This window comes from Microtus oregoni, unplaced genomic scaffold, assembly GCF_018167655.1.
Source record: "Microtus oregoni isolate MIOR12 unplaced genomic scaffold, Mior012 000077F_ref0000221, whole genome shotgun sequence".
In the NCBI taxonomy this organism is placed as follows: domain Eukaryota; kingdom Metazoa; phylum Chordata; class Mammalia; order Rodentia; family Cricetidae; genus Microtus; species Microtus oregoni.
Window position 1 is genome coordinate 3,221,827 of NW_024544029.1, and position 14,026 is coordinate 3,235,852.

General features: G+C 44.0%; 1 protein-coding gene across 6 annotated transcripts in view; it reads left to right on the forward strand.

The window, feature by feature from the left end:
- The window catches only part of Pced1b (PC-esterase domain containing 1B), a 139,891-nt gene that overhangs the window by 18,759 nt on the left and 107,106 nt on the right, over positions 1-14,026 (forward strand). For all 6 annotated transcript variants that reach the window (XM_041642686.1, XM_041642681.1, XM_041642682.1 and 3 more), the window contains exon 2: positions 9,520-9,604. The gene's annotated coding sequence lies outside the window, so the exon portion shown is untranslated. The remainder of the gene's footprint in view (positions 1-9,519; positions 9,605-14,026) is intronic.

Sequence of the window (14,026 nt, forward strand, 5' to 3'; positions counted from 1 at the left end):
CCAGTGCTCAGCTCACCTATCACACTTCATAGTCCAGCCCGTGAAACAGTGCCACCTGCATTCGGGATTGGTCTTCCACCTCAGTTAACCCAATTAAGAAACTTGCAGGGCGGTGGGGGCACACACCTTTAATCCCAGCACTCGAGAGGCAGAGGCAGGCAGATCTCTGTGATTTTTGAGGTCAGCCTGGTCTGTAGAGCTAGTTCCAGGATAGCTAGGGATGTTCCACAGAAAAACCCTGTCTCGGAAGGAAGGGAGGGAGGGAGGGAGGGAGGGAGGGAAAAAGAACAGAAAGAAAAAGAAAGAAAGAAAGAAAGAAAGAAAGGAAAAACTTTCTCACAAGCATGCACACAGGTCACCTTAATCTAGATAATTCCTCAGTCTCTTCCCAGGTGATTCTAGATTTTGTCACATTGACAATTACAACAATCACACCATCACCTATGGAAAACTGCAGCTCTTATTACCATCACCGCAGGGGTCAGGGTTTCTGCAGATGATTTGGGGAAAGCCTAAGCATTCAGACCTAACCCAGAACTCTGCGTTCATTTGTGCCTCTGATCTGATATAAGACCTTTCCTCACCCTCAGGAGCACCATCTTGGACTGCTCCTTGCTTCCACATATACTGTATACTTCCAAGGGCATAACAATTACCATTTTGTTTGGACAACAGTAAGATATAAATATCTATTTATGTGCTTTCCAAGACTTTTCTATTTCTTCTTGCATTTTCCTTTAAGGTTATTTTTTTCTTCTGCTTTGAAGAACATCTTTCATTTTCTCCAAAAATATTTTATTCCTTTCAGTTATGAAAGATGGCTTTTCAAGATATAATCTAGGCCAGCAACTGCTTTCCTTGAACCAATAAAGTTGACAACATTGTCTTCTGGAATTCATTATTTCTGTTCATCACTGTAGATCTTAATGTTGCTTCTTTGAAGATAATGTCTTCTTTATTCTGTTGGCTAACTTTAGGACTTTTACAAACCTTTGGTTTGCATTGTTTTGACTATAATGTGGTTGCTTGTGTTTTTCTGAGTGTTTATCTTACTCTTTGAATCTATGTGCTGATGCCCTTGCCTTGTGTATTAGCTCTGGTGCTTGGAACTCCAGGCACATATGAATGTTGTTTCTGTTCTCTCGTTTCTTTCTGCTTCCACGTTCTTTCTGCTGCCGGAATCCCAGCCTTCCGACCCAGCGTTCTCCACTATAGTTCTGTGCTGGTCCACTTCTTCACTTCAGAGACTTTTTAGATGTGTAAAGCCCTTGGATGACCATTTAACTTTCAAAACACACTCTCTATAGGAGGCCCCCGTTTTGTTAACTGCTTATATCCTTTATCAAATTTATCGTTAGTATTTTACTTTCCTTTTCTGAAAATTAATTTTTGACTCATCTGTGAGTTAGACAACTGAGAAGCTTAGTTTTTTGTTGTTGTTGGTATTTATTTATTTATTATGTATACAATATTCTGTCTGTATGTATGCCTGAAGGCTAGAAGAGGGCACCAGACCTCATTACAGATGGTTGTGAGCCACCATGTGGTTGCTGGGAATTGAACTCCAGGACCTTTGGAAGAGCAGGCGATGCTCTTAACCACTGAGCCATCTCTCCAGCCCCCTGTTGTTTTGTTTTTAATGTAACTTTGGGGGGGGGGGATAAGGGTGAATGCAGGCATGCACATGCCATGGCAGCCGTGTGAGGTCAGAAGATAGTTCTGTGGAGTCAGTTCTCCATCTTTCTGTGAGTTCCAGGGATCAAACTCAAGTGCTTTACCTGATAAGTCATCTCAACAGCCCCAAAGTAATTTTCTTTCTTCCTTTCTTGCAAAGAGGCCATCTTTAAAATTTTTTATTTATTTTATTTTATTTATGTGTATCTGGTTTTGCCTGCTTGTTTATATATGCACTGTGTGTGTGCAGGTGTCTGAGGAGCCCTGAAGGAGTCAGATCCCTGGAGCTGGAGTTGTAGGTAGTTATCAACCAGCTGATGCGGATACTGGGAAGTAAACTCAGGTCCTCTGCGAGAGAGGACCGTGCTGGGCCACCTCTCCAGCCTCTCAAAGCTCAGCTCCCTGCTGTGCCTGTCCCACAGTCTTAAAGTTGACCATTGCATGCCTAGTCAGGGATGACTGTGCACTGCCTGTATGTACCCTCACTGTGAGAGGGTGTTCACAGAAGTGGGCTGTCCTGTGCTGGATATGATTTCAGCGAGACCATATCTCATGTTGGGGAAGAGAAGCCAAGAGAGTCACTGCAGAGGCATCCCTGAGTGGTTGACCTGTGTTCTCATTCCAGCCTGCTGAAAACCCATTTCTGTGTGGTCTTGTATCCCATCCCTAGCAGGGTTTTAGGAATATCTCACTGCCATTGTTGATTAGGGACTGTATTCTATATTGGACACAGGATAAGCATGACATGGAACTATAAATGAATATTACTTATTTAGGCTAATTCACTTTAATAATGTACTTGTTTTATCTTTATAATGAAAGGATTAGTATACATTTATATTAATAGAACACAGCTTAAAGTATATAGCTACTCAGAGAAATTAATTCGCCTGTATTTACTTAACCTGCCCTTTATCTTGTTCTCTTCTCAATCATTAAAAATAGAGGCGGTCTTCCTGTGTCTTATTCTCTGAAGCTCTTAGCACTACACCTGACACACTCTGAACTTAGTCTGTGGGTCAAGTTGAATTGCAAAATCTCTTCTTGCTTTAAGAAAAAGGAGTATCTTAAATCAGATTTTGGGAGCTGGTGTTATAACTTGGGAGTAGACTGACTTGCTTAGTATGCATGAGGCCCTGGATTTAGTCCCCAAAAGTGAACCAAAAAAATCTAGATTTTTTTTTAATAAATGGATATTGTAACTATTTCTAGTTTTATTGAATAGTCATCTGCTTTGGATATATTTGCCTTCTAATGACTAATTTCATTCTATTGTCTATTTTAGAAAATAAACTTGAAGTCCACCTACTGTGTAACTGAGCTCATGTAAAATGTGAGATGGGGCTGGAGAGGTGGCTCATCAGTTAAGAGCACTGGACCCACGTTCAGTTCCCAGCACCCACATCAGGTGGCTCACAACCACCTGGAACTCCAGCTCCAATGGATCACATGCCTTGGCTTCCTAGGACACTTGAACACAGATACACTCCTATACCAAGGACTTAGAATAAAACTTTTAAAAGTATGAGGTGGAATTTGCTTAAATACTACTAAAATTGTGTGTATTTGTGCAAAATAGTTCTAGTAGTGAGGGTAGGCGACACTAGTCATTCTTTGATAAAGTAGTGAATTCACTCGATCAACCACAACACTTGCTAAGTGGTTGTCATAGTCTCCTTTCTATTGCTATGCTAAAGGCACCACGCCCACGCCGTGGTGAGGAAAGGGTTCATTGAGCTTACACATCCCCATTATGGTCCATCACTGAGGAAAGCCAAGATAGGAATTCAAACAGGGCGGGAGCCCCAGACAGGGACTGAAGTAGTGGCTGTGGAGGAGTGCTGTGTACTGGCATGCTCTCCATGGCTTGCTCAGCCTGCTTGCTTAGACCTCCGAAGACCACCTTCCCAGGGAGTGACGCAGCCCACAGTAGGCTGGGCTTTCCTACATCAATCACCAATCCAGAAAAAGAAATGGCACACAGGTTTGCCCCTAGGCTTTTCTGATGGTATTTTCTTAGTTGACATCCCTAGTTAGTGTTAAGTTGAGAAAAAAAAACAAAACAAAACACTAACAAAGACAGTGGTATTTTGCGGTGTCTAAAATGTTACTTTTAATTCTTTGGTTAATTCCCTTAATAACTCGATGGATGGGCAAAAAGAAGGAGCCAGCTAACATTTATACACCTTTGGTTGTCAAAGTCAAGTCCTGTGCTGCCTGGTTCGGTGGCCTATTTGTTTGTATCCACGAAAAATGCCTAAAAGAACTTGTGTGCCTGCCAGAATGAGTGTACATACGTATCACCAGCCCAGCCTCAAAGCACACAGCCTAACGACCGTCCCCTAAATTGGTGCTCTCTTCCTTTCCTGTCCTGTTTCAGAACTCTAGATTAAGAACTGAGCAGGTGGACATCAGCTGTGGGCAAACAGTGAGCTTCCGACGAGCTCACCTGGAAGCCACGCAGCGTGGGGAAGAGAAGGCGAGGCTGGTGATACTGTTTGTTTTAGCCTTCTTGCTTAGGGTTTGTTTCTAGGTGCCGAACTAGGGCCAGGAGTTATCTTTGTTTATCCAAATTTATTAAGACTCTGCTTTTAGGAATTTTGGGGTACTTTAGTTTTCAGTAATATTTGGGGAACTTCTAGGTAGTGACGTTTAAAATGTGGTTTGGTGGAAAGCTTCTGAACACCACACCAGACCAGACCGTGATTGGCAGAGGAGACTTTGAGGGTACAGCGCTGTCCTTACACAAGGTTGTGATGCAGGCGATGGTACAGTGCTCTCTCTTCATTAGTTAGCGAGTGGATGCAGACAGCCTCAGGCCCTGAATATTTCTGCGTATTCCAAACATCCTTCTACATTAACACGCCATAGCAAACGTAGTGTAGCTCTCTCCAAACCTAGCTCTCTCCACATAGTGTGGAGGGGGTGCTTGGTCTGCGACAGTGGTTAATGTGTACTGAGACATTTGTGTCACCTTTGCAGCTTCCTTCTCTGAGAATCCCTGCCTTTCACAGTCTCTGCCAGAAGGGACCGACTCAGCAGCCCTGACCCACCCCATTACATTGGGAGTAAACCCACGGACACCAACCCTCAGATTCTCTGATGATTTGGGGGCAAGGTATAAAGGCCAGGCCAGGCTGTGGACTGCAGCGACAGCCCCAGGCTCAGGGAGGGCTAAGGCAAGCGTCAGAGCAAGCCAGAGTCAGCTACAGCAGCATTGCTTTGTAGAGTTTCTTAGCTATAGCCAGAGAGGTCAGAGTTTTCGGGGAGAAGACATTAGGCATGCTTTTAAAGGACAGAATTAGTCGGATCAAAAACAAAGATGAAGATGAATGAATTAGAATGCAGCTGTGGTGTGAAAGACCTTTCTCTCCCAACCCTGGTGCCGGGGAGCCCAGCTAGACTTTGCTTCTTGCTTGTAGAGGTCTGTGGACTCGCTGGCTTTATCTTTACAGTCCTCTCATTGTTTTAATTTCAGTTACTTGGAGCCAGGTTTGATTCCTAGCAACCAACTGTCTCTGGTGAAGGGACAATCCCGTCTCCTGGCCACCAGTGCTTTCGGCTCCGCACTGCTCTCTCCTGTCAGGAAAGAGACAACCTGCTGCTGTTTGCTGGCCTTCCAGGAGCGTTGTAGAGAAGCAGGATGGCGTGAGGGCCACCTGCAGCACCAGGAACTGACAAGTCACTGTGTGCTTTTGACAGGCAGGGTAAGGGCTCACTACTTACTGCTCGCGGTCTCAGCGGAACCCTCCCTTCTCCACTGAGCACACTGCGCATACCATCCAACACCCTAGTGATGGGAATGCTGTGGAAACACTGTCTGCCGTGGACTTTGCACCTTCACATGGTGCCTACAAGACCCAGCACTCTTTAGTTGATGCCTGCCATGCACACAGTATAATCTGAACACCTCGCGCCTCTGAGCCCAGTGTTCAGAAACATGCCTGTGCCCTTTGCCACACTTTCTGTGCTTTCGTCTGCCCTTGGGTCCAGCTAGAATTGTTTGAAGTGTATCGGGGACAGCAAATCATTAGTTTTTCCTTGGACAAAAGAAAGAATTGAAGGAAGGGAGGGAAGGAGGGAAGAAAAGAAAGGGAAAACCTGAACTTGGTTCAGCCTCATTCGCAAAATGGTGACGATTGGAAAGGGCTTCCTGAGCTGGCATGACCTGCCATCTGGTTACTCCCAACTGCTGTGCTTTGGGCCAGCATCCACTCCCAGACCGTCACAAATATGCTCTCTGGGGAAAACCAGCAGAGCAGTACATTCAGATTAGTGCAGATTTAAACGCATTAACGCGGTGCTCCTGAAGGCCCGTCCTGCGCAGGGGTACCATTCACTGGGAAAGGGCCAGTCCCACAAATCACACCTAAGACCAGCAAGGAGAAGTAAAATTTAAAAGGCCCCTGCAGAGGACATGGACAGAAACTGACAACTATCCAAACACCGCATTAAGGACAAGACGGCTCAGTGGGTGGACTCACTGGCCTTCGAGCCTCACAACCCGATTGCTAACCCTCAGTCGACCTGGTAGGAGAGAAGTGACTTAGGCAGATTTCCCTCTGACCTCCACACGTGTGCTGCGGCACAGACATGTGCGCACACACGTAAATAAATATAATAAAAATGTTTAAAACACTGTTTACAAATGCCTTCATTCATAAAAAGCTGCTTCTCCTGACAGGCCTGTCATTACCATTTCGTTGCTCTGTTCTATGTCGTTAGAAGCAAGAATAATATTTCGAACACTGGGAAGTCACGCAGAAGTAAGAGAAAATGATGTTTTTGGCATGCTTTGTTCTCTACCGTATTATGTCCTTGTCTTTTCTGGTACAGTAGTAGGATTTATTTTCTAAACATTCCTGCTTTGCAGAATGAATCACTGTGGATGTTGGGGACCAGATGAGTCATCCATCCATCATCCTCCTTCCTCCCTTCCTTCCTTCAGCCATTGTCCTTGTTTTCATCTTCCTTTCGCACACCAATCATCATACTAAAAGGGACACTAGGTGTTCTTCTATTTAAAGCACTTTCGCTTCAGTTATGTTATTTGGATCCTAAGTAATAAGGTGCAGTTGCTATTAACCTCGTCGTGGCTCAGATTCTGTGAAAAGCATTTATCTGGAGACTTGAGTCCTGTGCAGCCTCCCGTTGCATCAGCCAGGTGCCTTCCAAATAGGAGATCAGTTTAGGAAGGAAAGGTAGGAGAGAATGCGTGCTGGTTGTGCTGATGGATCTGTTTCCTCTTTGCTTGGTGTTGCAGTAAATGCCGACTTAAAAAGTTGTTTTTCAAATATGGAGGCTCTTAAATATCTAAGATATTTTATTTATTATGTTAATTTGGGGACACAATTGTTTATTCTTTGTATTCTTTTCAAGGTGAACAAATGTAGGTAGTAGAGGAAAAACACTAATTTTAGCTGGACTACAATTGGGCTGGGGTTGCCACCTAGGCAGGGGCATTGACCGTAGACTCAAAAACTGATGCTGGTCACTGTGATGTCGCTGGTGTGTTGAGTGACTGTCACTGAGGGGGCTCTCTTATGATTCAGCTTCCCTTTCAGTAGAAGATTCCTCCAAGGCCTCGTGGCTCACTTTAATTCTCATTGGCTGATCCTATGGCTTATTATTTGATGCAAGCCATGCAGCACAAAGCTTCCCAGTCATTATGCATTTAACAGCCATTGCTTGGAAGCGACTGTCCATCCAATGCAATCGTCATGAATCCCTTCATTTCTCCCATCCTGCCTATGTCTATACGGGGCCGAGTAGAAATCTAGGTGTATTGCTCATTATTCCCAAAAGGAGAACTCATAGAAATAATTTGTCTCCTCCATCTAAAGTGCCCTAGAATTGACTCTCACATAGTATCGTTTGACTGCACCCCTGCTCATAAACCACTGCCCAGTGCTTACCAAAATATTTGTGCATCATCGGCTTTCAATACTTGAAATCAGTTCAGTGCTTGGAAAACTGAGTGTGATTCCATGTGGAGGTTTTCAGATAGAGTGTTTCAGAGAGTTTTAGATGTGCTTTGCCATTTTTAGTGCAGAGATGGTGAATTTTATTACCATTCCCACCATTCCACCCCGACACTGTATTGGGTGGCTCTCTGATCAGTGTCCTGTCAACAGCAAGGACTCTGTGATGTCAGGAGACTCTGTGCTTCCTTTCAGGGTCAACATATCAAGCGTTAGGTTGGTAAGAAATAACTGACTCCTGGCAGTTTCCCATGGCTCAGTCTGAAGAGCTTCGGGCTTGACCTCCAGCCTGAATCGCGCAATCACGAATTAGCGAGCATTGGTGAGACTGATTCCTTAACTGCCGAGCCTCGGTTTGCCAAATCAGAATAACACATGCTGTGTGGAGTTGATGTGATGGTTAGCAATTACATATAGAAATACTGGGTCTGGCCTGGTGGTGGTGGTGCCTGCCTTTAATCCCGGCACTTGGGAGGCAGAGGTGAATCTGTGTGATTGAGGCCAGCCTGGTCTACAGAGCAAGTTCCAGGAGAGCCAGGGCTACACAAGGAAACTCTGTCTCAAAACAAAACAAACAAACAAACAAAAAATACTGGGTCTGGAAGTATTAAACATTCAAGAAATAGTTAATAATAGACTGCTGTTACCAACCTAAAATAACATAGTTTCTTTGCTTTTCCTCTGGCAATTTCTGCATATATGGCAAAGAGGATGGTTGCTATGGTAGAGCAAAATGGGAAATGTTTGTTTGGCAAGCATGATTTTAAAAACCCAAAGCTTTAAAGGCCTTCCAATCCTGTATGCTCTGGTATGTCCTAGTAAGGTCACAGATAAAGTTTGATAGATTCAGTAGAGGATCTAAATAGAAAATGTACTGAAGCAAACCAGGAACAGAGTTTAAAAAAATCAAAAGCCCAGAGTAAAAACATTCTGGACTTTTGGCAGAGGTATTGGACTGACTGAATCCCCATGATTCTATGAGTTATTAATAGTGACTCTTTTTGACGTATTTTAAGTCGATATATATTTGTATGTTGCCATGTGGTATTGGCATGTGGAGACATCCAAGGCTTGATGGTCTATGGAAAACTGTGTAACCCTGGGAGAGAACAGGGAGGTGTCACCCTGTCCTCTGTGACTTACCTACCAGGATGCACTCAGCAACTGCTCAGGGGACGATGGGCACTGCTGCCGTCCCTGGAACACGGCTTCATCCGCTTGGCCAGGAACTGTGATGAAGTCACGAGTCGGAGCTATTTATGACCACCGTAACAGTGAAGGCCTATATTAGAAGGCTGTGTTTACATGCCGTGCAGCAGACTGTGTCCGTGAATCATTTCCCCTGTAACGTTCCATCAAACTGATCAACCAAGTCAGGGAAATCCAAGCAGTCAGTGTCAATGCTGTGATTAACGCCTCTCCAAGTTAGCTCTACCTTGCTGGCTTCCTGCGTCTGAATGTAAACTGACTCCCACACCCTGCCATGCAGCCTCTCCCTTTCCTGGCTACCATGCTACACCTACATTATATCCCCTCCACACAAAACATCAGGTAAGCAACAAAAAGTCCGAGGACAGAGCCCCTGTGTGCGTAATTTAAAAAGCGTATTTTTAGCACACGTTTATTGGCTCATTGTCATCTCTCCATTATGTGGCTTCAATTAGTGACCCTGCTGATTCGTTTGTGTCGCGATCAGTAAAGCCCTTTCATTTGTCCATTTAGAGGGACTTGGGGTTTTAGTTAATTATCCCTTCCTGAGCGCCTGAAGGTCAGACTATTACCTTTTGTTTCATTCTGAAGTTAATCTCCTCATTAAGACTGATAGAAAATGAATAATTAAATATGTGCCATTTTCATATTTCAGGTAATGAGAGGCCCTCAGATCCCAGAGGACACCACAAAAGGAGAAGAGTCAAGAAAGTGGGGAAGACCCTGTCTCCAGCAACCATGTGAGTCTCAATCCAATTATGGTGGAAAAGCTTCCACTAATGTACTTCCCCTAAGCTGAAGCCAGATGAAAATACTACTCACAGGGCTGGGCTCTGAGTCTCATAAACTGCTGTGACCAAAACACCCAACAGACCGACCTCAGCAGGAAGCTGTACTTGCTTTCATAGTTTCAGAGAGACCTCGGCCTGTCTTGGCGGAGAAGATGTGGTGGCAGGAGTGTAAAGCGGATGTTCACACTGTGGTAGATGAGGAAGCAGAGGCAACTAGACCAGAATGGGAGGTGAATACAGCTCAAAGGCCTGTCCTGAAGGACCTACTCTTCCATCTAGGCCCCATCTCCTAAAGCAGTGGTTCTCAACGTGTTATGATCGATCCCCTTGGGGATCAGCTATCCTGTATATTAGATATTTACATTATGATTCATAACAGTAGCAAAAATGACAGTTATGAAGTAGCAATGAAATAATGTTTATGGTTGGAACTGTATTCAAGGGTTGCAACATTAGGAAAGTTGAAAACCACTGTCCTAAAGATGCAAATAGTACCAAAATCTGGGTACCAAGTACTGAAAATATGAGCTTTGGGTGGGGGTCATTTTGTACTCAAACCACAAAAGCAGGGAACCTTTGACATACAGGTTCTCTCGGTTGGGGGTGTGATAACTATATCCAGACGTGTCTCACGCAGTAAGTGCAGAATGAGTGGAAGTGCATGCTGTGACAGCACCTGCTGGCTAGCCATAGAAGAGCTTCGTGGTGACACAGACAAAGGGACTGAGTGGTGTCAGTTGCCAGCCTCCACCCACTTACAGAGCGTATAAGTCCCCTTTGATTCACTGTGCCAAGTAAGGGTGAATTGTATTAAGCTCTGGATAAGAACCCACGTCTTTAGGGTGTGAGGAAATCCAACTTGAACTAAACCTTTCAGTTATGATCAGGGGATCTTTTGGAAGCTGAAGCTATAGAAAATAGAAAGATGATAGACGTGACCCACAAGGCCACAGCTGTGGAGGGGAGGCAAAGCCATCCACAACAGCCTCCAGGGTACAGTCTGAAGTCCTGCCACACTGCCAGACATCATCCATCACCCCAGCCCTTCCTTTGCTTGTTTTCGTTATGGAAGCCCACTCAGCCCAGACCACTCCAGTGCCCTGCCTCTGGCTCCTGTCTCATCGCATTGGTTTTCGTTGAGGTATCTTAAGCTCATCCCAACTAAGAGTATTCTCAGCCCTACTGAGGAAACCCTGTCCTTCTAGGAAACATCAAGGTGTCTTACTGGTTGCTTTTATTTGTTTACTCAAGACACAGAAAGTTCCCTAAAGGAAGAGCAAGTCTCAGCTGAGTCTAAAAGATTCAATATTTGACTGACAAAGACAAGCAGTGGGTGCTTTAAGTGAGGAAGCAGTGTAGAGTCTCAAATATGGTACAGAAACTAGCCCCATAGGGGAGTGATGATGGCTAGGAGGACTCAGACTGGCCAGCAGGAAAGGTCTAGGAGCTGGACCAAGGTCTGGGATTTATCCTGATGGTCAGTAATGTCAGTGTGCATTGCTATGGTTGTAGGAGTGGTTAGATAATTTGACAGGAAGAAGAGGGGAGCAAAGCTTGTTGTAATGCAGCCCCAGAATGAAAAGGGAAATAAGATGCATTCGACCAGATCATTGATTATATGAAAAAGGGGTGGCAATTACTGCTCAGAACTGAATCTTAAAATTTGCTGTATCATTCATTATTTTTCTTTAAGTGGTCAACCTTAGTTAGACTCTTGTAGGAAGACTATGTTGTTCCTTTACATGAGGGTCTAGGAAACAGCCTCTCTAAACTGCTCCTGCAAGAATGTGTGTCACAGGGGAAGCGCGTGGGAGCGTGCACGTGGATGTGTGTGTGTCAGAGGAGCGGGCACATGGATGGGTGCTCAGCCACACAAGCAGTCTTGTGGCAACCTCATTTCATCCTTGGGTGGAAATATTTTCTAGTCTTTGAAAAGCATTGGATGACAGAATGGGAAAATTGTATGATTTTTAATTGAGTGATGCATAGCACTGTTAGAAAACCAAACCTGGACAACTTCTATTTCATTGTGTCATGTTCTGGAGGAATGAACAGGACAGAAAAATAAAGCCTCTGCCCAGAACCAAATGTGTCTTAGTTACTGCTAGAAGGTAGGGCTTGGACTCACAAGAGTCCTGGATAACTGTTTGATGGCCAAAATAGGAACGGTGATGTCAAGAACTGTTTAGTTGGACACATGCGTTGCATTCCTTGTGTAATTGGAGGCTGTTCATTCAAGCCACCCCAGACTGGGTATAATCACACAGAAACTATATTATTTGCATTACTACTTGGCCAATAGCTTAAGTGTATTGCTAGCTACCTCTTATATCTTAAATTAACCCACCTCCATTAATCTGTGCATCAGCACAAGGTTGTGGCCTTCTGGCAAAGTTTCAGCTCTCGTGGAAGCATTTGTCTCCTGCAGTGGCTATGTGGCTTCTCCCTGACTCTCCTATGTGCTCTCTCTCTCTACATCTCTGTTTAGATTTCCCACCTGGCTTTACTCTGTTAAACCATTGCCTGAAAGCAGCTTTATTCATTAGCCAATAAAAGCAACACATAGACAGAAGGACCTCCCACACTGTTTCCCCTTTTCTGTTTAAATAGAAAGGAAGGTTTTAACTTTAACATAGTAAAATTACATATAACAAAACAGGTATCAAGCAAGTATTATAGTTACATTATTTAGTCCATTTACATTTGGCAAATTAAGGAAAATACTCTTATCACTTATCTTTTTGAGTCTAAAATTTTATATCTAATCTATCTTTTATAATTATAGCTCTTTTTCTTTAACTCCATCAAAGACTTCAGAAGGATATAATATTACCTAAGTAAACAGGAAGTGCATTGTAAGCAACTTCGAAAACTCTAGAATTGACAGAGACATCTTACTGCCTGGACAGTCACCCAAAGTTATTCTGTAATGTTGCGGGCACCCATCTTCAGCCTACAGGCCATTGTATCTGGCAGACTTTTCCATGAAGGAGGAAATTTCGAAGACTATTTCATCTATATTGGTAGCTTGTCAGTCACTTTCTTCTGTGTCCTGCAGAATGTCTGGTAGACTTTTTCATGAGGCAGGAACCCTGAAGGACTGTATCACCTTTAAGCAAGTTCAGCAGTCATTTCTTTATGGGTCCTGCACTTCCAGTTCATATAGCATAACATCAAGCAGTCCAGGCAAGAGCAGTTTCTTACCCAAATGGCTAACAAACTTCTTAAGGAGCCTCTTCGGTGCCCATCATCTCTTGAAGTAGATTGGTGCTGTCAGGAGCAGACGTGTCTCATTGTCATGAAAAGTTCTAAGTTCTTAAAACATTTGAAATGCCATATTCTGAAGGTCTCTGAAAGTTTTGAAGAATACCTATCTAACTGAAACTGTATATCTAGAAAACCTAACTAACATGACTACAAGCTTGACTATTATTGATGACTATTAACCTGTATTTCTTAATTATACATTACATTTTTAAATGAACTACACAAACACAATACTTTAATCAAACAGAAATATTATAACAAAGTTGATCTAAAATTTGTATCAGCAGACCAATATCCGTACCAATGCAAAGTATTAATATCTAGAGCATATCCCCCTTTAAATGTAAACAAACATCTATAAACAACTGTTTAGGGAATTTGGGAATTGTTGTCTAAACTAGTTTCTGCTGATTGGAGGCGCTGTTATTCATGGGGTATCCTGTGTGGCAGGTCCATCTCAGCCAGCAGTCCTGAAGCTGTCATGGATGTTGGATCTTCTGGGCCATTGTTTTAGGGGCTCTTGTTTGATTTGATCAAACCACATTAGTCTGGATGGAATCCACAGGTTCCCACACAAACCTCATTGCAAGCATTACATTTGTCCGTAGAACTAGCCGTGAAGTAAGCCTTGTATCCATGACCTCTTCACTCAGAGTGTGAGTGGGAAGGAAAAGAGGTCCCTCTGGGAAAACACAGTCTTCAGACAACCCCAGTAGTGTGAAGGTTGGGTGAATCCCTTGCAGAAGGATCAGCAAACGTTGTTCTCTAGTCCATCGTGTGGACACAGTGAGCCTACACAGGGAGTCCAGCACTCCCTGCCCCCTAGGAATCCCTTCTCCATCTTTGAGGAGCCCCCCCCCCCCCCCCCCCCCCCCGCCACAGAAGCTTCAGTTCTGTTCTCCCTGTTACCATGGTTTCATGTATTGAAGGCCTGGCTCCCTGGCTAGGGTTGCTTGGGCAGGTTATGGAAGCATAAGAGGTGGGGTCTAACTGTAGGAAACGGTCACTGGAATTGCAACCTTGCCTCTATGTCTCTGTCTCTCTGCTTGTCTCCCCCCCCACACTCCCCCTGGCTACCATTAGGTGAACAACTCTGATTTAAGT